The 21,976-nt window shown below is 37.0% G+C and overlaps 1 long non-coding RNA gene across 2 annotated transcripts; it reads left to right on the forward strand.

Moving 5' to 3' along the window:
• Window positions 1–15,860: 15,860 nt before the first annotated feature.
• On the forward strand, window positions 15,861–19,813 carry LOC112741886 (uncharacterized). Of its 2 annotated transcripts, XR_011870844.1 has the most exons (9): window positions 15,861–16,510; window positions 16,946–17,038; window positions 17,135–17,283; window positions 17,376–17,469; window positions 17,807–17,966; window positions 18,217–18,315; window positions 18,883–18,961; window positions 19,046–19,079; window positions 19,550–19,813. It is a non-coding gene; the product is annotated as an uncharacterized lncRNA (long non-coding RNA). The 2 variants fall into 2 exon arrangements; XR_003171703.3 differs by lacking the exon at window positions 17,807–17,966 and having other exon boundaries at window positions 15,892–16,510.
• The last annotated feature ends 2,163 nt before the right edge of the window (window positions 19,814–21,976 follow it).

Below are 21,976 nucleotides of genomic sequence, written 5' to 3' on the forward strand. Positions count from 1 at the left end.
GGGCCCGTCGTAAGGTGGCCAGAAGCCCTCCGGGATCGGCGGTGTGAATCCCATCCGATACACACTGAACACCAAGCTAATCTGATAGACGCTGTGAACGTAAGAGGTCCAGGTGACCCGTGAGTAGGCACAGCATGCAAGTGCGTGCTGACACGGGAAATGAAGCGCCTGGAAGTACCCGCAGTCACATGTCCGCGATGCAAGCGATACTCTGTAGGTACCCAAGGAAAAAGAACCAGTCGAAGTGGTCTCTGCTACGGTGAACTCGGAGTTATCCCGGTCATACAACGTCACCGTGAAGCACCTGGCCGTCTTCAAGTTGGCCTCAATACACTTCACCAAATGCTGACTGAATTGTTGTCCGGTTCCCATCTGGGCCTCAGCCTCTCTCCCCTTGCGAACAAAGAGTTCCGCAAGCCTACAATATGTTGCCTTCACCAGGGATGCTACAGGGAGATTTCTGACCCCCTTGAGGATTGAGTTCACACATTCGGAGATGTTCGTCGTCATGTGACCGAATCTCCAACCCTCATCACGATGCTGAGTCCACAAGGAGTAATCAATCCGGTTCGCCCACTCGCAGATCGCCGGGTCTTCAGACTGCAGAATATCAAACCAATAATCGAATTCAACATCGGTCTTCGCATACGCCGCATTCACTAGAAGCCTCCTAGCATCTTTGCCCTTGAAGGTAAGGGCAAAATTAGCCGCTACGTGTCGTATGCAGAATGCACGGTACGCAGAGGGCGGTAACCAACCTCCGTCAGGGGCCTCAAGCGCAGCCTTGATGCCGTTGTGCCTGTCCGATATAACCAGCAGACCGGGCTGCGGGGTCACGTGCTGTCGAAGGTGCGAGAGAAAGAATGTCCAGGACTCTTCATTCTCACCCTCTACTAGTGCGAATGCGACAGGTAGAATGTTGGAGTTCCCGTCCTGTGCAATCGCGATGAGCAACGTTTCCCCATACTTCCCATACAGATGTGTGCCGTCAATGCTGACTAGCGGCTTGCAATGACGGAATGCCTCGATGCACGGAGGGAAAGTCCAGAAAAGTCTGTGGAAATACGCTTGAGACTCGTCCACCTGTCCGCCAACTCGAACCGGGCTCGTCCTGAGGACCGCAACACTTCCAGGCATCGTCAGCTGGACACCCAACACCCACCTAGGTATGTCGTTGTATGACTCATCCCAGTCACCGTAGATGAGGGCAATAGCCTTCTGCTTTGCCATCCATACCCTCCTGTAAGTCGGCCTAAAACCAAAGTGCGCTGCCGTGGCGTTAAGGAGCACCTATATGCTCACGGATGCGTCAGCCCTAACCATTGGCATAATGAACGCTGAAATCACATGATAATCCAAACTCCTGTGGTCACTCGAGATGCATGTGGCCAGGCAAGTGTGAGGTCTGTTGTACCGTTTGACCTCCCAAACCCCCTTGCGCTTCCGGAGACTCAGTCGAATCAACCATGTGCACCCATTCCCAAACTCGGAACACTTGCCCACATACAGGCGGTGATCGGACTCCAGCACCTTGTACTGTACCCCTCGCCGGATGCTGTAACTCTTCACACTTAACAGGGCCTCGTCTTTATCCTGGAATTGCTGACCAACCTGGAACTCTGTCAAACCAGCACTCCCTTCCGCATCTCTAGCTCCGAATCCAACAGCGTGCCCTAAAACCCCCTCATGCCTCATGGCGTCCAGGTCCAACGAGGAAAAATGTGGTGGATACTGCTGTGTGCTAGAGCTAGAACCACCGCCCGCCAATGCAGGACCAGTCGCTCCAACCTCGTCGCCGCTGTCATCCTCAATCGTATCCGGCTCGACGTCGTCCTCATCTGCATCACCCAAGACTCCGTCTCCGACGCCAACCGGTGGAACGCCCTCTAAAGCGTTCGGCAGAATATAAAAGGATCCTACCTCGTCGCCTACGCCGTCATTCAGATCAACAGCAAAAGACGGGGAGGCGACAAGTTGGACCGCTGGCTCGTACACTGGGACGGAGGAAGAAGCCACGGCAGCCCTGGAACTGGAACCAGCTGCCGTAGCTACATTGGTGGTATTCCGGTTGGAACCCCTTGAGCTGGATACCACATCAATCAGCTTTGCGAGCAATTCTGGTGTCCTCACCTCCGGAAACTGCCTCCGACAAAGAAACATGACTTGCAGGTCCTCATCACTACCAATCGTGAGACAATCATACTTCACCGTATCGTGCAGTATCGTGACTGGAATGCGATAGAAAAACTTCTTAACCCGCTTCGCACCTTCCAGGCCAAGTTTCATCAGCACAGATCTAACAAGGTCATCATAGCTTGTCGTTGGATTCACGACAATACAGAGAGGATCCTTATCTGTGAACTTCACTCCGAAACGAGTTTTCCTCTTAATGGATCCTCTGTGGTGAACCAGAACAACAAAACTCTCCTCACTAGCCATCTTACTCCATCTAATGAGACCAACTCACGCTTAGAACGGTTAGAGGTCTCTCTCCCACTAACCGGTTCGAATTATGGTTAGTGTAATTCAAACCAGCCCGGTTCGATTTACTCAGGCCGGACTCTCTCTATAATTCGAACCTCCCATGTTCGAACTATGTGCAGTCAAGGTTCGAACCAACCTGGTTCGATTTATGAAGAAAATTTAGGTAGAAGTTCGAACCACATAGGTTCGAATTACATTCAAAGATCCTCTCCACCTAATTCGAACCACCCTGGTTCGAATTACTAAGGTTCGTAGTTCGAACCACCCTGGTTCGAATTACATAAAAATAGCTTCCGGCTTATTGCTGAAACGATTTTCAGTTTGGCGTATTTACGTTAAACATTTCTTGCCTTGGCTTAAATACGTTTTTTACCCTAAAATTAAACATAGAATTACAAGTCATCGTCTAGATTTTCAATGATACAAAAAATTAAAAAATTCTGATTTCAATGAATCAGAATAGAAATTGAAACTCTATATTGCAATTCCAGTTCTACTATCCAAATGGCAAGTTAAGCTTATGAAAAATATACAGAAACTTTTTATTGACTATTTGACTTTACATTAAAAAAAAAGGCTTACCTATGGATTGATGAATCAATATGCTCAATCATGAAATCCACAATACAACATGAGATAATCAAGGTTCACAGAGACGGTTAAGGAGAAATCTTAATAACACCCAAAAATGAAAATTATAAGTTTGACATGGTGCAAAACTTCTATCCCGTGTTCGATCAGATTCTCAACAATTGTCGCTTCCCTTTCTGCACTCTTCAACACCCTCGGTCATAATCCTTAATCAACATTTTATGACAAACCCCATCAACAATAAGGCAACACCACAGTAAAGAAGAGCAGCTCTCATAAACACAATCAAAAACACCATTACCAACGGCACAATAGACTGAACAGAGCCAGAAAACAAGAACAATCAGCAACAGAAATTAAAAAACAGCAACAAATAATCACCCAATCAAAAATCTATCAACAAAAATTCAAAATCGATAAACAAAAGCTCTCAAACGACAAACCCAATAAAAAATCTATCAACAAAAATTCAAAAATCGATAAACAACAGCTCTCAAACGATAAACCCAATCAAAAATCTATCAACAAAATTTCAAAAACGATAAACAGAAGCTCTCAAACGATAAACAGCAGCTGCCACTAACCTTCAAAAATGATAAAAATCGTATCAGACATTCAAAACAGACTCAACACTCGAGAGCATAAAAGGGAAAAAAAGTGAAAACCCTGTAAGCAGTGCTACTTACCTTCGACGGCGAGCGGGACGACGAAGAGACAACAGCGAGACGACGGCGACACAACGGCGAGGAGCTCGAAGCCTCAAACAGAGAAGCCACCGCAGCATGGACGATGTGCCGAGCTACAAGAGAGGGTCTGGGTTTGAACAGGGGGAAGGAGGAGGCCGCGGAGGCGTCGACAACCACGGCCGGCAGCGGCGGAACCGTTGAAGGAGCTAGGGATTTGGTTTGGGTTTTGATTTTTGAAGAAGCTAAGGCTTTGTTTGCTTCTGATGCTGAGTCTCATTCACTGATTCACGAAGGAGGGGGTGTTGGGGCAAGGGGGTGGGTGACTGACTCGCGCCGCGTGGGTTTACTCTAAAGCAACGAAAAGTAGTTTATCAAGAACCGGCCGGTTCTTGGTCCGGTCCAACCGACCGGTTCAACAATTTCTGAGCGATTTTACATTTGGCGGTTTTTGACAGTGGACCGGACAGTTTTCTTTACCGGTTCGATCCAATTTTCAAAACCATGATTTTTAGCTCACCGTTTTCCTTTTTTTTTTTCTTTCAAAATCAGTGTCACTTTATGCAAACCGGCCAGGGGTCCCGGTTTGAACTGACCGGCTAATTCCTAGTCAATTTAGCGGTCCAATAACGGTTTTATTATTGCAGTTTTCTATTTCAACCGAACCGTAAAGGCACCAGATTCCTGATCAGACTGGTTCGACCAGCTGGTTCGATCTGGTTTTCAGAACCATGGTTAAAACTTAAAATACAAGTCTTTACAATAATAATAATAATAATAATAATAATAATAATAATAATAATAATAATAATAATAATCAAATATCAATTCTTAGACATAACTGATTATACAAAAGAGATAATAAACTAGTCTCTAGTACAAAATACTTTCTCAATTTAAATAAACAAGAGCAAACAAAAGATAACACAATCGGTAAATCAAATCCAAATAATCTCAAAATTGACATCTATATCTTCAGAGGACAAATTTAAAACTTGATCAATATTTTTCTCATTTTGATTTGTATCTATATCTTCCATAAGAAACACTGTATTATCCAGAATAACAGAAACAGAGAAAGAAGAGTTTAAAGAGAGAGCTTCAAGAAATTACTGAACTGAATTAACTTCATCTTATTCTTCCATCAATGAATCAATCCTATACACCTCTTAACGGATGCAAGAGCTTTATTTTTAACAGAGTTGGAAAAGAGAGAAAGATCAAAGATCAGAATAACAAACCCAAACTAACTATACTAAACTGATTTTGTTACAAACCAACTCTCTTATCCCTTATCCCTTAACATACAACAACAAAAGATTTAGCATTTTTTAAGCAACACAGCAACAAGGTTCAGCAACAAATTCAATTCAACTCAGTTATCCAACAACAAAAATGTACAACAACAATAGCAACCAGTCCACCACCATAAAAATCTAATTTCACTATGAAACTCTAAGATACACAGAAATTGACACTGAAAGTCTGAAAGAACAGGGTCGAATACTCAAAGGGAGCTCACCTGGGAAGCTAACCAATTGAACAAACGGCTGAAAAAGAAGACGACAACCACCACCACCCAAGAAACCAGAATCCAAATGCTGGTTATGTCTGTTTCTACCTCCGACGAAGCGAGCGTAGGGAAGGCAGCGATTGGTGTGAGACCGCGATGACAAGTTTGAGTTTGACATGAGTGCGAGACCGAGAGAGAAGTGAGAGGCCGGAGACGAAAGGTGAGACCGTGAGAGTGACTATCAAGGTGAGGGGAGAGACTGATGAGGTGAGGCCGTGAGGTAGCGTTTGTTTTGAGGTACTGAGACAGAGACTGAGAGACTGAGACTCAGTATCATGTTTATTGGTTCAGAGACTAGTACTAAAATTTCTATCTCTGTCCCCAAAATTTTAGTATTTCAGTACTTCCAAAAAGTGGAGACTGAAACTTTAATAACATTTTATACCAAAAATATCTTTATTTTAATTAATTAATTCCAATTTTACCCTTTGTACAAATTAAATTAGAATTTTATTTTTGTTTCAATTTCTATCTCCCATTTTGCACCAAACAGAATACTGAGATTTATTTACATCTCTGTCTCTTAGTCTCTGTCTCTCAGTCTCAATCTTTCTGTCTCTGTCTCTGTCTCTCCACCAAATGCTACCTGAGGGACTGACGAGGTAAGGCCGTGAGGGACTAACGAGGCAGAAGAGGGACAAGGGCTAGCGGAGTGTGATGGGGGGTGAGATTAGGGTATCATCAGAAAATGGGGGAAACCTGAACGGCGCCGTTTTGGGTGTAAAAAATAAAAAATAAATAAATGTGATCCGGTCCGGATTATATAAACCAGCCGAATCACCAATTTTGTTGAAAACTGGCTGGGTCGGACCAGTTTTCATCGGGTACAATACATGTCCAGCACCACGATTGGCTCGATCTGGCAAGGTGTCCGGGTGACCAGGTTTCCTAACTGGCCGGGTCAAGTCGGGTTTGATAACTATAGTTTCCTCTAAATATTCGATGGAAACTCAGGTGCAGTTAACTTCATGTGAAGTTGATAACTGAGAGCTGTTAAATGACAATTTAGTCAAACCTGTCAAATTATTTAACGACTCTCAACTATCAACTTCATATGAAGTTAACTGCGCCTAAGTTTCTACACTAAGTGCATGTTTGGGTGCCATTATTTTGTTAAAAAAAGATCTTTTTTCAATGAAAAAAGATCTTTTTTTATTTTTTAACATGTTTGGCAAATTTCTAGTAGTAAAAGTAAAAGCACTAGTAAAATAAAAAAAAAGATCTTTTTTGAGAAGCTGTAATTTACATCTTTTTTTAAAAGATATTTTTTCCTTAAAAAAAAGATGTTTTTCATGTAATAAATAAACAAAAAAGTACTTTTATATTGTTATACCCAAACATAATTGATTGATAAAAAGACCTTTTTACATGAGATATCCAAACATAAAATTACTTTTACTTTTCTATAAGATCTTTTAAAAAAAGATAACTCGAAAAAAGATCTTTTTTTAAAAGCTCACCCAAACAAGCCCTAAATACTCTCTACCAAAGAATTTATGTGTTTTTTTTTTGTTTGTCAAAGTTACACCCTCGACATGACACATAACAATTCAAGCAACTATCGTTTTTGTCAGGAAGCAACTATCATTTGTGTCCAACGATGGCATTGCCTATTGATGCGTGAGCATCTTTTTTATCTTTTCTTAGTGAATTTGCATTTGAATTTGTAAGTTGAATCAAGATTTAAGTACTTTTGAGTCACTATAAATGCTACTTTGAGTTGTGTGCAATTTTTTTTATTTCAGGTAACATTCGGATGGATTTGACAAGCTTTTGTAGTAGAAAAGGGAGAAAATGAATGGTGTTGTCAACCCTGACCTCTTTACACTCCAACAGAAATAACTCAAGTTACAGAAGTCCAATTGACGTGATTTTAGTGGCATTGGAAAGCTAACTTCCAGAGCTTTCCAACAATATATAATAGTATATACTTCTCTCCTTTTTTGTACGGCCAAGGTGGCGCCTAACTTGGAATTTCCCAAGTTAGGTGCCATGATCACAAAGTTCTCCAATTGCGTGCAACCAGGGTAGTGCCTAACTTGGAATTTCCCAAGTTAGGTGCCATAAGAAGAAGTCAGCCTCTAGTCCATTTGGCCACATCCACATTTCCAAGTTAGGCGCCAATCCCAGCTAAGGAATGGTCCCCACGTCCAAATTGATGATGGCTACGAATATATTATTTATTTTTTTATTAAAATTTTATTTTATTTACAAATAGAAAAAGATATTATTTAGTTTTAGAAAATATATTTTACATTAATCAGGATTAGATATAAAAGAGAGAAGATTTAGCCATTCGGGCACTTTTCTCTTTTACGCACCTCATTCTACAGTTTACCATTTTTTTGAATCCTAGTTTTCTCTCTGAGCCATGAGCAACTAAACCTCCACTGTTAAGGTTAGGAGCTCTGTTTATTCTATGAATTAATACTATTATTATTCTATTTTAATTCATCTATTGATTTCAATTTTAAGAATTTGTTTTCGTTCTTCATCTTACGGATTTGGGTAGATCAGAATAATAATCTTTATTCTATTTGAGTTCTTATGAACCTTGGAAAAGCAATTTACTTGAACAACAGCTTGAAAATAATTTCTTCTAAATTACTAATTATTTGGACTTAACGGGATCGTGACATATAATCCTCTTATATTTGGATAATTAGGATTTTTGTGGCTAATAAACTAGAATTAGACTTAAACCTCTAATTGAAATTAAGTGACCAAGGAATTGGCAGTTAACTAGGTTGGAGGAGACTAAATTACTAAGGAATTAGGGTTTAGTCAAATATAGTTTGCCATGAATTGAATCTTGCATGATTAAAATAGTTAGTAAGAAATAGAAATCCGGAAGATAAACAACTCTGAAACCTTAACTGTTCTCTCATATAATCTTCACAATGTGTTTACTGCTTGCTTTCTAATTCTCTGATTTTACTGTTTTTATGCAATTAAACTCTCGACATTATTTTCTGCTTGTCTGACTAAGCCAATCACTCAATCATTGTTGCTTGATCCATCAATCCACGTGGGATCGATCCTCACTCACCTGAGGTATTACTTGGTACGACCCGGTGCACTTGCCGGTTAGTTTGTGGACTTTAAATTCCGCACCAAGTTTTTAGCGCCGTTGTCGGGATTGACTGTGATTGACAACTACCAATTGTTTGATTGCTTAGATTAGACGTTTTTGCTTTAGTTTTGCTTGATTTATTTCTTTAAATTTTTGAATTTAACCTAGTTTATTTTTTCTTAATTTTTGAAATTAAGTTTGGTGTTGCCTCAATTATTTGATTACTTAAATTAGATACTTTTTTTTTCAATTAGTTTTCTTTTATTAATAAATTCTATTTTTATTTTCTTTTTCTTTTCCCTTCCGTTTCGTCCCTCCTCCCCTGTTTTCCTTTTTTTTCTTTTTATTTTATTATTTACTTTTAATTTTAATTTTTATTTAAAAAAAATTAAAACTTTCGTTCTTCTTTTTTATTTTTTTCAATAATTCAATTTATTCTCTTTATTTTATTTTTATTTTATTTTTGTTGTCTTTTATATTTTATTTTATTTTCGCTTTTTTATTTTTAGTTTTCTTTATTTTATTTATTTTGAAAATATATATATATTTAAAAAAATGAAAATAAAATTCTTTCTGTTCTTTCCTCTTTGTTTTTCTGTTTATCACATGGTGCGTTTAATTCTGTTTGGTGTTTTGTGCTAAGGAAAAATAATAGAGAAAGATCACATGGGTTACTATTCACACCCAATGAGTGATTCATATTATTGTGGATGGAGGAACTACCCGAATTTTGGTTGGAAAAGTCAAGACCAAAGAAACTTCAATGCTCCATGTTTCATCTATCAAGAACCACCATCTCCATATTCATACCAAGAACCACCATCTCCATATTCATACCAAGATCCATCATCTCCTTTTTATTCATATCAAGAGCCACCATCTCCTTATTCATACGAAGAATCATCTTCTTTTTAATCATATCAAGAGCCACCATCTCCTTATTCATATCAAGAACCATCAGCTCTTGAGCTTGTCATAAAAGAATGCGTACATGATATGAGGATAAGTGTAAAAAATATAGAGAAACATGTAGAGTTGATTGTCAAGCACGTGGATGAGAATCAAGCAAATTCCTTCCCAAGAGATACAATGCAAGATCCTATGGAAGAAAGTGAGAAAATCAATCAAAGGAGTTCATACTCCAGTAAATTAGAGAACTCTCCACCCTCACACACGGAAGAAGAGGAAGATGCAAAAACAAAGGAAGAAGATGTACAAACAAAGGAGGAAGATACACAAACAAAGGAGGAAGTCATGCACACTCTATGCTTGCACATTCCAATAATTCCAGAGGAAGCCATACAAGTCCCTTTAATTCTATGCATGCAAGCTTCTGAGAAGAAAAATCTGAATGCACTGCCCACATTTGAATTGAAGTCTTCTCCCCAACACTTGAATATGCTTTCCTTGGTCCTAATGAATCAGAGAGTTGTATGGGAGTTACTTTTTGGTGGGTATCATTTTTCTCCTAATGTCTACTAAAGTTATTTCTCTTAACTAACTGAAGAAGAGGAAAAAAAAATTCAAGAACCAACCGTCAAGCTAGTGACGTAAAGAAGCACTTATTGGGAGGCAACCCAATTTTTAGTATTTGGGTTAGGGAAAGTGTTTATAACAGGAACATGTGCAATCAGAAGGGAGTTTAGCACACCCAGGAGGCATGTTTTTCAAGTCTTCTTTTGCTTAGGGACAAGCAAACTTTTAAGTTTGGTGTTGTGGGTCGAGCAAGCTCTTTGTTCTCTCTGTGTACCTTATCATCAGTGGCACCATGGGGAGGTGAATGTTCTTCATGTAGGAGCATAGCCTGAGGAAAGGGATGACCACTAGGATAACTGAGGTGGTTGAGTTCCTTTCATTCTATTTTCTCTTCCGTTCTTATTTTGTTGTCTCCTATTTTCTGTTGCTTTCCATGATCTTTAGTATTTTCAGTTCTTAGGTTTAGTTTCATTCTATTATTTGCTTTTAGTTTTAAAAAATTGTCTCATGTACCACTCACTGAGCTTGAATCTAGAAAAAAAAAAAGAAGAAAAGAAGTGATGTATTGCATGAGAAATTGAGTCTATGTTTAAAAATAGTCTTATTTACTTAAATATGGTGGTGTTATCTGTGATTTTGAATGCATGATATGAATAGTACATATTTGAATTTGAATCAAAAGATGTTGATGCATGAAGAATAGGAATTTAGAGAACTATTATAAATTCTCTAAATTAAACAAAAGCTTAATCTTTGAAGCAAAAGAAACAGCAAAAAGAAAATAAAGAAAAGCAAGGTCCAAGGCTCTGAGCATCATTGGCTAGGAAGGTCAAATATGATTAAAAGCTCAAAGAGTTGTTTTCCTAGCCATATGCTTGTGGTGTGAATGTGTCAAGTAACCCTTGAGACAGAGCACTAAGAGTCGAAATCAAGTGCATTTAACATAGTATGCCAAAGGCTTTGAGCACCACTGTCTGGAAGTAACTGAAAAAAAAAAAATCAGAACTAAAAGAGAGTTCCCTAGTCAAGTGCTTGTAGTGTTTTTGTGTCAAGTAAAGTTTGAGACAAAACATTTAAAGTCACGGCTAATCTCAAGGTGCAAAGCACCAAAGAAAAATAATAAGATAATATTTACTGTGTTCAAGGATTAATCCGAAGTAAAAAGGCCAGAGAATTCATAATATTATCCAGATTTTAGTTCCAAATGACAATGACTTTCCTCAGATTCCAAGGATAGTGAGATGCCAAAACTATTCAGAGCTTCAGTGTATAAACTCCACTTTAAGAAAAGATTAGAGCTTAATCGAGTACTCAATTCTCATGTAAATTCACATCCTAAGTTAATATTAGTTTTGGTTGCTTGAGGACAAGCAACAATTCAAGTTTGGTATTGTGATGTGTGAGCATCTTTTCTATCTTTTCCTAGTGAATTTGCATTTGAATTTGTAAGTTTAATCAAGATTTAAGTACTTTTGAGCCACTAAAATGCTACTTTGAGTTGTGTGAAATTTTGTTTGTTTCAAGTAGCATTCGGATGGATTTGACAAGTTTGTGTAGCAGAAAAGGGAGAAAGTGAATGGTTCTATCAACCGTGACCTCCTTACACTCCAATAGAAATAACTCAAGCTATAGAGGTTCAATTGACGCGATTTCAGTGGTATTGGAAAGCTAACTTTCAAAGCTTTCTAACGATATATAATAATATACACTTCTCTCTCATTTTGTACGGCCAAAGTGGTGCCTAACTTGGAATTTCCCAAGTTAGGTGCCATGATCACAAAATTCTCCAATTGCGTGTAGCCAGCCTCTAGTCCATTTGGCCACATCCATGCCTAACTTGGAAGTTGCCAAGTTAGATGCCAATCCCAGCTAAGGAATGGTCCCCACGTCCACATTGATGATGGTACGAAGATATTATTTATTTTTTATTAAAACTTTATTTTATTTGTAAATAGGAAAAGATATTATTTAATTTTAGAAAATATATTTTACATTAATTAGGATTAGATATAAAAGGGAAAAGATTTAGCCCTTCAGGCACTCTTCTCTTTTACACACCTCATCTACAGTTTAACATTTTTCTGAATCCTAGTTTTCTCTCTGAGCCATGAGAAACTAAACCTCCACTGTTAAGGTTAGGAGCTTTGCTTATTCTATGAATTAATACTATTATTCTTCTATTTTAATTCATCTATTGATTTCAATTTTAAGAATTTGTTTTCGTTCTTCATCTTACGGATTTGGGTAGATCAGAATAATAATCCTTATTCTATTTGAGTTCTTATGAACCTTGGAAAAGCAATTTACTTGAACAACAGCTTGAAAATAATTTCTCCTAAATTACTAATTATTTGGACTTAACGGGATCCATGACATATAATCCTCTTATATTTGGATAATTAGGGTTTTTGTGGCTAATAAACTAGAATTGGACTTAAACCTCTAATTGAAATTAAGTGACCAAGGAATTGGCGGTTAAATAGGTTAGAGGAGACTAAATTACTAAGAAATTATGGTTTAGTCAAATATAGTTTGCCATGAATTGAATCTTGCATGATTAAAATAGTTGGTAGGAAATAGAAATTCGGAAGATAAACAACTCTGAAACCTTAACTGTTCTCTCATATAATCTTCACAATCCGTTTACTGCTTGCTTTCTAATTCTCTGATTTTACTATTTCTATGCAATTGAACTCTCGACATCATTTTCTGCTTGTCTGACTAAGCCAATCACTCAATCATTATTGCTTGATCCATCAATCCTCGTGGGATCAACCCTCACTCACCTGAGGTATTACTTGGTACGACCCGGTGCACTTGCCGGTTAGTTTGTGGACTTTAAATTTCGCACCACCTATTTGGAGAGTCCAACCAAAACTGGCTAGGCTGAGAGAGCTTCATGTTAAGTTTAGTTGCCACTTCACCATCTTTGATTCTGATTGAACACTATTATTCCCTCCCAAAAACATGTTCTACACAAGAAGACCAATCTTCTTCTTCTTCTTCTTCTTCTTCTTCTTCTTCTTCATGCTCCTCAAAAGAACCATTCACTCCAAACATTACTGAAGCATGGATTCACCCCAATCCTAAAATCTATCAGCATATTCCTCCTCTCCTTCCTCTGGTACAGCAAGTTCAACCTCATCATCCACCTTTTTACCACTGCCACGCTCATCCTTACTAACCCTACCACTCACTCCATCCTTACATGGGCACTCCTCCATTATAGAAGCTTCTATGATGCCAAAAATCTCATATTAACTCACTTCGCCCATTCCCATCCTTGCATTTGGGACACACTCATCTGTACCCACCATAACCCTCATTGGGCACTCTTTCTTATAAGCTATTCCCTCCAAAACAGTCCCTTTTTGCCATCTCCTCCTGCTTTCTCTTCTCTTATTCATAGGTTCTCTTCTCATGGGGACCTAGGCATGGCAATGGAGGCACTGGAAATCAAGAAAAATCATAGGATAAGGCACCATTTTGCTTATTTTGTTTGTAGCTCTGTGATTTCTGGGTTTTGTAGGATTGGGAAGCTTGGACTTGCATTAGGGTTTTATGATAATGTTGTGGATTTTGGGGCACTACTGAGGCCTGACTTGGTTACTTTAACAAGTGCACCAACGATTGCAGTTAAAGTAACCAACCAGAGCCTCAATAGTACCATAGAACCCACAGCATTGTCATAAAACCCTAACACAAGTTCAGGCCTCTCAATCCTATAAAACCCAGAAATCACAGAGCTACAAACAAAATCTCCGTAAAGGTACCATACCCTATGATCTGTCATGATCTCCGATGCCTCCATTGCCATGCCTAGGTCCCCCTGAGAAGAGAGCCTGTGAATAAGAGAAGAGAAAGTGAGATGAGAGGGCAAAATAGTACCGTTTTGGAGGCAAAAGCGTAGAAGAAAGAGTGCCTTATGAAGGTCATGGTGGGTACAAATGAGTGTGTCCCAGATGTGAGGATAGGAATGGGTAAAGTGAGTTAACATGAGATTATCGGCATCTTGGAAGCTTCTAGGATGGAGGAGTGCCCATGTAAAGATGGAGTGGGTGATAGGGTTAGTGGGGATGAGTGTGGCAGTAGTGAAGAGGTGGATGATGAGGTTGAACTTGTGATGGCGGAGGAGGGAGAGGAGGAATATGTTGATGGATTTCAAGGTTGGGGTGAATCCACGCTTTAGTAATGTTTGGAGTGAATGGTTCTTTGAAGAGCATGAAGAAGAGGAGGAGTAGGAGAATGGTCTTCTTGCGTAGAACATGTTCATGGGAGGGAATAACGGTGTTCAATCAGAATCAAAGATCGTGAAGTGGCAACTGAACTCAACATGAGACTCTCTCGGCCTAGATCAGTTTTGGTTGGACTATCTAAATAGGCAATGCCATAGCTGGACACAAATGATAGTTGCTTCCTAACCAAAAAAGAAAAAAAATAAATGATAGTTGCTTGAAATATTATGTGTCATGTCGAGGGTGTAACTTTGACAAACAAAAAAAAACACAATTTCTTTGGTACATAGTATTTAAGGTAGAAACTCAGGCGCAATTAATTTCATGTGAAGTTGATAGCTTAGAGTCATTAAATAATTTGACAGGTTTGACTAAATTGTCATCTAACAGCTCTCAGTTTTCAACTTCACATGAAGTTTACTGCACTTGAGTTTTCACCGAGTATTTAGAGGAAACTATAGTTATCAAACCTGGCTCGACCAGACCAATTCGATAGGAAATCAGGTCACCCAGACACCTGGCCGGATCAAGCCACTCGTTGAACCGGACATGTATTGGACCCGATGAAAATCGGTTTGACTCACCCAGTTTTCAACAAAATTGGTGACTCGGCCAGTTTATATAACCTGGACCGGATCACATTTATTTTTTTTATTTTTTTACACCCGAAACGGCGTCGTTCAAGTCCCCCCCCCCTTCTGATGATACCCTAATTTCACCCCCCAACACACTCCGCTAGCCCTTGTCCCTCTTCTGTCTTGTTAGTCCCTCACGACCTCACCTTGTTAGTCTCTCCCCTCACCTCAACAGTCACTCTCATGGTCTCACCTCTCGTGTCCAGCTTCTCACTTCTCTCTTAGTCTTGTCTTGCACTCATCTCAAATTTATTTGATATTTACCAATGTGGAATCTCTCTGGTTTTCACTTGTTCAGCTTGTGTAGCTGCATCTTTATATGCTATAATGTCAATATTTTGCAATCAAAATTATTACAATATTAACTATATTTTGATAACTTTTCTTGTGTTCATTTGTATTTTATAGATTTATACAAAACTATTCACTATGATGCCTGTATCAGCAAATGCTTCAAGATTATTATTCGTGGGTTCAAAAGCAATTGGAAAATACTACTTAAAATTTGGATTCTAGCTAATAAATTATTTGTACTTTGTTTTATCATGGTAACAAAAGGTTCATTTTATTCAAGCTTGTAAAGAATGACAACCACATGCAATCAAATACATGGAATCTTCTCACGAGAAATATTAAATAGTTAGAAGAGTATATATAGAAATATTAAATTGTTGGAGGAATATATATATATATATATATATATTAAATAAAGTAACTTAACTTTCTTAGAGAAAAGATAACAAGAAAATTTTCATGGTTGAGGAAATTAATATCGAATTAGGGCAATTAGTAACAAATTTAACCAGTAAAGATTAAGGGAAAAAATGCAGGATCAAGGTATGTTAATTGATTGATGGTTAACGATGATGCTCAGAGAGAATTGAGGAAAAAAATCATGTTTCCTAAGGATCAAACTGAATACAGGATTAAAAACTTGATCAAAATAAAATTAAATTGATATTATAAAATTTAGATATCAATGAAAGTAGAAAATTCAATACTAGTTGGTCAATACGAAACCATACACTGCAAAGATAGTTGAAGCCAAAAATAACCACCAACCAAAGCTGGTCATTAATGGGGTGTTACAGCCAACTATCTACTTACTAGAGAACTATGCAGCAGCCGCCAATGGCTGCCTGGAGACACTACAAATTGTTGTTTGTTTGTGAAAGTTTTTTAGTGGGAGTTATTAAAACCTCCATACTATATTTTATTTGTGATAAATATAACAAAACCTCCCACTATTATAATACTCTTAACCTAATTAATTATGAAAATCCCAACCCAAACAAATACTAACTGACCATACAAAAAAACATATCAGCAGAGTTCTTCCAGAGAGAGAGAGAGAGAGAGAACAAGGGAGAGTCTAAACCCTAAAATCTCGATTCCATCGCCACTGCCATTCATCTCTTTGCCACCGTTGCTGCCAAGTCTCCTCCGTCAATGCGTCGCTGGTGGGGTTATGAATGGAGGACGAGGTGATCGTGGAGCCCCTTAATTTGTGGAGCTCTTACCTCTTGGGATAGTAATGTTGTAGATCTTGGAGAGTTTATATGTTCTGCGTCGTCTTCCACGGCAGGTTCTGCTTTTGCTCCAGCGGCTTAGCGCGGTTTAGGCACAGACTCGGTGTTGCTGGCTGAGTAGATCTGGAAGGCGAGCGAGCGGGAGACTCTGGAAGCTTCGATTGAAGCTGCGTTCGAAGCTATATATCAAATCTCGTTGAACTGATTCTCATGTCATTCTAAGTCATTGAGGTGAGGATTTGTTCCTACTTTGTTTTTGTTTAGTTCGGGACTTAAATTTTGTAGTTTCAATGATGTAAATTATATATGACATATTCTGTATTTTAATTTATGTGATAATTATATATTTCAAATAAGCACATCTAAACAGAAAGACATTGGTCACTCGATCATGATATTTAAAGATAATATTTATTTAAAGAGAATTCTTGTAGTACATTGTATAATTTCTTACCACAGAACAAGAACGCTGATACTAGCAAGGACTGATTGCATTTATATGATGGATTTGATATACTTCTTTAGTTGAGAATACCTGCAAGCAACTAGTTTTGTCGTATTGAAAATTTATGTAAAGGTTTCCATGAACTGAACTAGGATATTTATTTGTATGAGCTTTTTGAGAATTGAGCTTTCATTCTTATTGAGAAATCAAATTTTGCTGAGGTTTCATGCTCCAAAGAATGTAACAAGAAAAAGGAAATTTATGCTCAAGCTAACAAGCCTGCATCTGCTGATGATGAAGATATGAACCCCACTGTAAGTTCCATTGCAGCACTGCAATGCTTTTCAATAGTGATTTGATTTTCTAAAATATTCCATATCTTTTTGGGTGCAACAATACCTTGAGAATAGGCTCAAGTACCTTGCGGATCAAAAGGCTGAAGGGATTAACCCATACCCGCTCAAGTTCTCTGTGACAATGTCAATTAGTCAATACATTGACAAATATGAATCATTGAAAAAGGGGGAGCTCCTTGAAGATGTCTCTGTCTCTTTGTCTGGTACTACCCCACCTTCTAATTCTTGGCATTGTGTTTTCTGTGGTTTGTTTTTGTTAATTTATAACTTCTTAGTTTGTATGTTTGAATTTTAGGCCGGGTCATGGTTAAATGCCCTTCGGGTTCCAAGCTTGTCTTCTATGACTTGCATGGTGGCAGCTTTAAGATCTAGGTTATTGCTGATGCAAGGTACAAAATGTAATTGCTATTTTTACCATTAGGGCCATTAGTTTCAAATTTAGAAAATAAATGTGAATCGAGAGCTAACATATGCTGTATTCTGTTCTATTGCTTAGTATTTTGGTGCTTGACCAACTTGAAAGCAGTTTGATTTTTGTGGTGACCAAGTTATTTGTTTATTTTTTGTGGTGAATTCTAGCTTAAATTTTGCTAGATTCGCTTGATATTGAAAAGTTAAAATGATTTATGCTCCATTTAGCATGACTTGCAAATTTGTGGTTCTAGATTACATTGTTAACATTTTCTCATGTCATGGTTAATGCACTGTCTACTAACCTTGTTGCAGTTTCTGAGGATGATGGTGATTCATGGTGTAGTTTGCTTTAAGTTTAGTAGCAGGTTTGCTTTATTTATCTTCGGGCTTACTTGAGCATGAATGGGAGGTTGGTTAGTCTTTGACATCATATAATGAACCTCAACTATCAAAAGATTTCATTCTAACTCAGGTTGACCACAATCATAACTTAGGCCCTGGCTTATCATGCTTCTTCCATATCTCTATTTTTATTCTTTCTTTATTTTCTTCCTTAACGTGCTTGATAAATTATTTGGATTTTATATTACTTTTTAGTATAGATGATGACTAATGGAACTTCCTAATTTCAAGCCTAACCTGTGATTTTAAACTTCTCTAACCAATTTTCCTGTTTTGTTAACCAATGATTATCTCTTATAATTCCCTCTGCTTTGTTGTAGGGAGCAGCGTTGGTGGTCCTTTCTGGACTTGTCGCGGTCCTAAAATTGGTCGAGAGAAACTTAGCTTATCACAAGTTCCTCTTCCTTATGGCTAGAGAGGTAAAAGTTTAATTATGAGATTGCCTCTTTATGTTTAGAAATTTATGATTACAACAACAGGATCTTAAGTGAGTTACTTTCAAAATCCTCTAATGATTTTCTTAATCCTGTGAATCGCACGAAATATGAATGAGATTAAGGCATGTAATGAAATGTGTGCTATTGTATCAGGCAGAACCACATGTTGCCTTGAATCTTGCATCATATAGAAGTAGTCATGCTTTCAAACTAACTAAGGAAGATATTGTTTTGTATTCGGCCACTGTATGATAAAAGTAAAGTTGTTTAAAGTATTTGCATTTTGCTTTGTCTAAAGGCTAAAACACATCTAATATATATAACTAACTAAATCAATTGGAATGAAATCATATATAGTGATGTTTGTATTTGTGAGCAGAGCACCATTCTTTATTCATATGTTGATTTTTTTATGCATTAATTAATGATATGTCCACATGTACAATATATGGTAGTATTACTTAAGAATGATAAGAGTTTTTTTTCTTTTCCTTTATTTTTACATTTTATGACTGATTCATTGGGCACTGTGTTCGTAACTTCGTATAGTGCAAGTAGGCACAGGCGGTGCTGGATGCGGCTGAAGTTGCTACTACAATTGTGGGATTTCTAGACATACATCACATAAGTATGTCTCCCAGGCTTCTTAGTTAATTTGATCATCATTCTCTTGACATTTAATTTTATTTTTTTTCATTTATCTTTTACTTAGGATTAAGTCTAAGATTGAAGAATGTTCAAAAAAGGTATGTTTATATTGGGGTGTGTTTGATCTATTTAGTTTCATTCAATATTAATAGATAGTGTAAATGTGTATTGTGTTGTGGATTTTTGGACCTTTTAAGTTTTTTTTCTTCTTCAGACTTTTCTATTGGGATATTTGGAACAGTGTCTTCTGCATATAAGTTTTACTTCTTCATTCTTTTATTTTTTTTTCATTTTTTTAAAAATTATTTTCATATATGTTTGGCAAATTTGCCTCATTAATTTAGAAAATTTATATGTTAGGAAAAACTCATGCATTTAAAGAATGTTTTTCAATTTTTTTTTAGCAATGAGAGCATGCATTAAGTTAAATGAAATAGAAGTGTTGAGCTCTTACATGCCCCTATAAGTGGAACATGGTTAGTTAATATGATTTTATTTCCCTTATTGAGTGTAATAGTTATATGAAGTTAGGGTCACAAAAATTTAAAATGCTTGCATAATTGTGCAGGTATGAGTTCCAAGGTTCACCAGATGCGTTCTCTGCTTCAGTTCATGAATATAAAATACCTCCCTAAAGGTCTTTTGGGATTGCATTCATATTTTTATTTTGAGACTTTTATGTAATTGGATGATATTGAAATATTAAAGTTGTTGTTTTATTTTACTTTTTAAAGAAAAATAGTAATAGTTATGTAGAACAATAACATGCAATTATGTTTGGAACTATTAACATTGAAAATTTTTTTATCTATAGAGTTATATCTTATATCGAGGAATTGTGTTATAAAAGATTTAGTTTTCAAATTTTGATATAAAAAACTAAATTTCTAATTTGAGAATATGTATATGAAATGAGATTAATGAATGATTTGAAATTAAAATAAATAAATAATTACAGAATTTGTGGAGGTTTGAAAATCTCACAAAATAGTTAATTTTTGTTAAATTAAAAAATTAATTTGTGGGGGGTTTTAAACTGCCACAAAAGTGATTTAAAACTGCCGCAAAGGTCTAATATAAAACCCCCACAAAAGACCTCGTGGCACCTCAAATTTTGGAAGTTTTAGAAACCCCCACAAACGATTTGGTGGGGGTTATAAACCTTCACAAATAAGAAAAAAAATTGCCACAAATAAATAAAAACCTTATAGTGAGAGAACATGAACAACTTATGCTTAAGGCAAATTCTGCATCATGTATACACTAATTTATGTCAAAATTTTGCACAAATATAAAATTAGATTTATGCTCTAACTAAACCAATTTCTGATCCCAAATTTTGCCTTAACATAAAATTAGATTTCTGCATTAATAAACTAATCTCTGCATCAAAATTCTGCACTATAATCTCAATGCAAATTAAAATTGAATCAAAATCCCAAACTCTGCACTAACATGAACTCAAATTCTGCATAAAAAATCTGCACTAACAAAAATTCAATGCAAAATTCAAATTAGAACCACATAACTAAATGTATCACATGTCACATCCTAACTCACAAATTACACATAAAACATAATACTGATTTCAGTAATTTGTTTTTTTAAAAGAGATTAACTCTAACTATGCAATATAGCTCTGGCAAATCCAGCTTTCTGATTATGTCCTAGTGACCAAAAGATTTTCTCCAATTGAGATTTTGTGGAGAACTTGAGTGCAATAGAAACAATTGTCATCTGTGATGCCAGTTTCGCTAAGCATGTCACCAACCATTTTTTCTTCATGAGTGTTTATCATAGGCTGAGCAAATGCATCCAAATGATTTTTCTGTTGATCAAACACGTGTTTTAGGGTCTCAGTTAGCTCTTTCATCATGTTGGTGTCCTTTGTCGCCTTAGATGAGTATGGTTTCTTTCCTTGTTTTCTCTCAGAAGATGAAGCCACAAAATTAGATTGTTGGAAAAGAGATTCACTAAAATCATGATTTGAGTTAAACATAAAAAGTTCTTCGTCATCCATTTCTTCATCTCCATCTTTTTGTACTTCTTCTTCAGCGTCATTGCCACTTACAACATCCACTCCACTTGCTCTTTCTTTACGAAATATTTTCTCCAAACGTGGATATAGGGGAAAGGGCTTTCCTGGAGTGTACAACCTTTGTCCTTATTTCTAGGAAAAGGAATTACAAAAATATCATAGAAGGGCAGAAATAGATGTTGAGCAGAATATAAATAATTTAGTAAATTCAAACTAGTAAACTAACTTTCAAATATGCAGCTAGGATCTCTTTGTTATCCACAATCACATATTGCTTCACATCATCCCATCCAAAACTGCTACAGGCTGCCATGTCAGCTGCAAATTGATACTTCTCTTTTAGCTTTTTAACCTTATTCTTGCAATGACTTATTTGAAAGCTATAACCTGAAAATTTTTCGTTTATTTTGTAGCAAGATTCTCAAAAGATCCAGGTCTAAACTAACCCGCATCAGCTCTTCTTCCTTCAATGACAAGCTTCTCCATAAAACCAACAAATGCCTCTGTCTCTTTGTCAGTCTAGACATGTCTATTTATTTGTCCCTATAATCTAAATTAACTCAATCAAAATTCAAATAAACATTACATATAAATGATGTCATCATTGTAATAACTTATAAAATATAATGCATTTAATAAAGTGCTACATGTAGTTCACATAATTTAAGTTTTACAATTAGCTCTTACAACAAATGTCCAACCAAACAAATTGAAAGATTTGAATAAAACACACATACAACAAATAAATTAACTAATTGATTCGGAAATTCATCCACTCGTTGTACATTTTGTTTCCTAAATTGTCTCGCCAAGCAGTCCAATCATTGCTGCCCTCTACACTTAATTATGACATCATTGCCATCTTCATTACCACCATGCTTCTCTCCAATAAGCACTTGCTCCTCTTTAAGTAGTGTGTCCTGTTCAGGGTTGAATTCTATATTAACCCGAATAAAG

Source organism: Arachis hypogaea, chromosome 14 (assembly GCF_003086295.3).
Source record: "Arachis hypogaea cultivar Tifrunner chromosome 14, arahy.Tifrunner.gnm2.J5K5, whole genome shotgun sequence".
Lineage (NCBI taxonomy): Eukaryota > Viridiplantae > Streptophyta > Magnoliopsida > Fabales > Fabaceae > Arachis > Arachis hypogaea.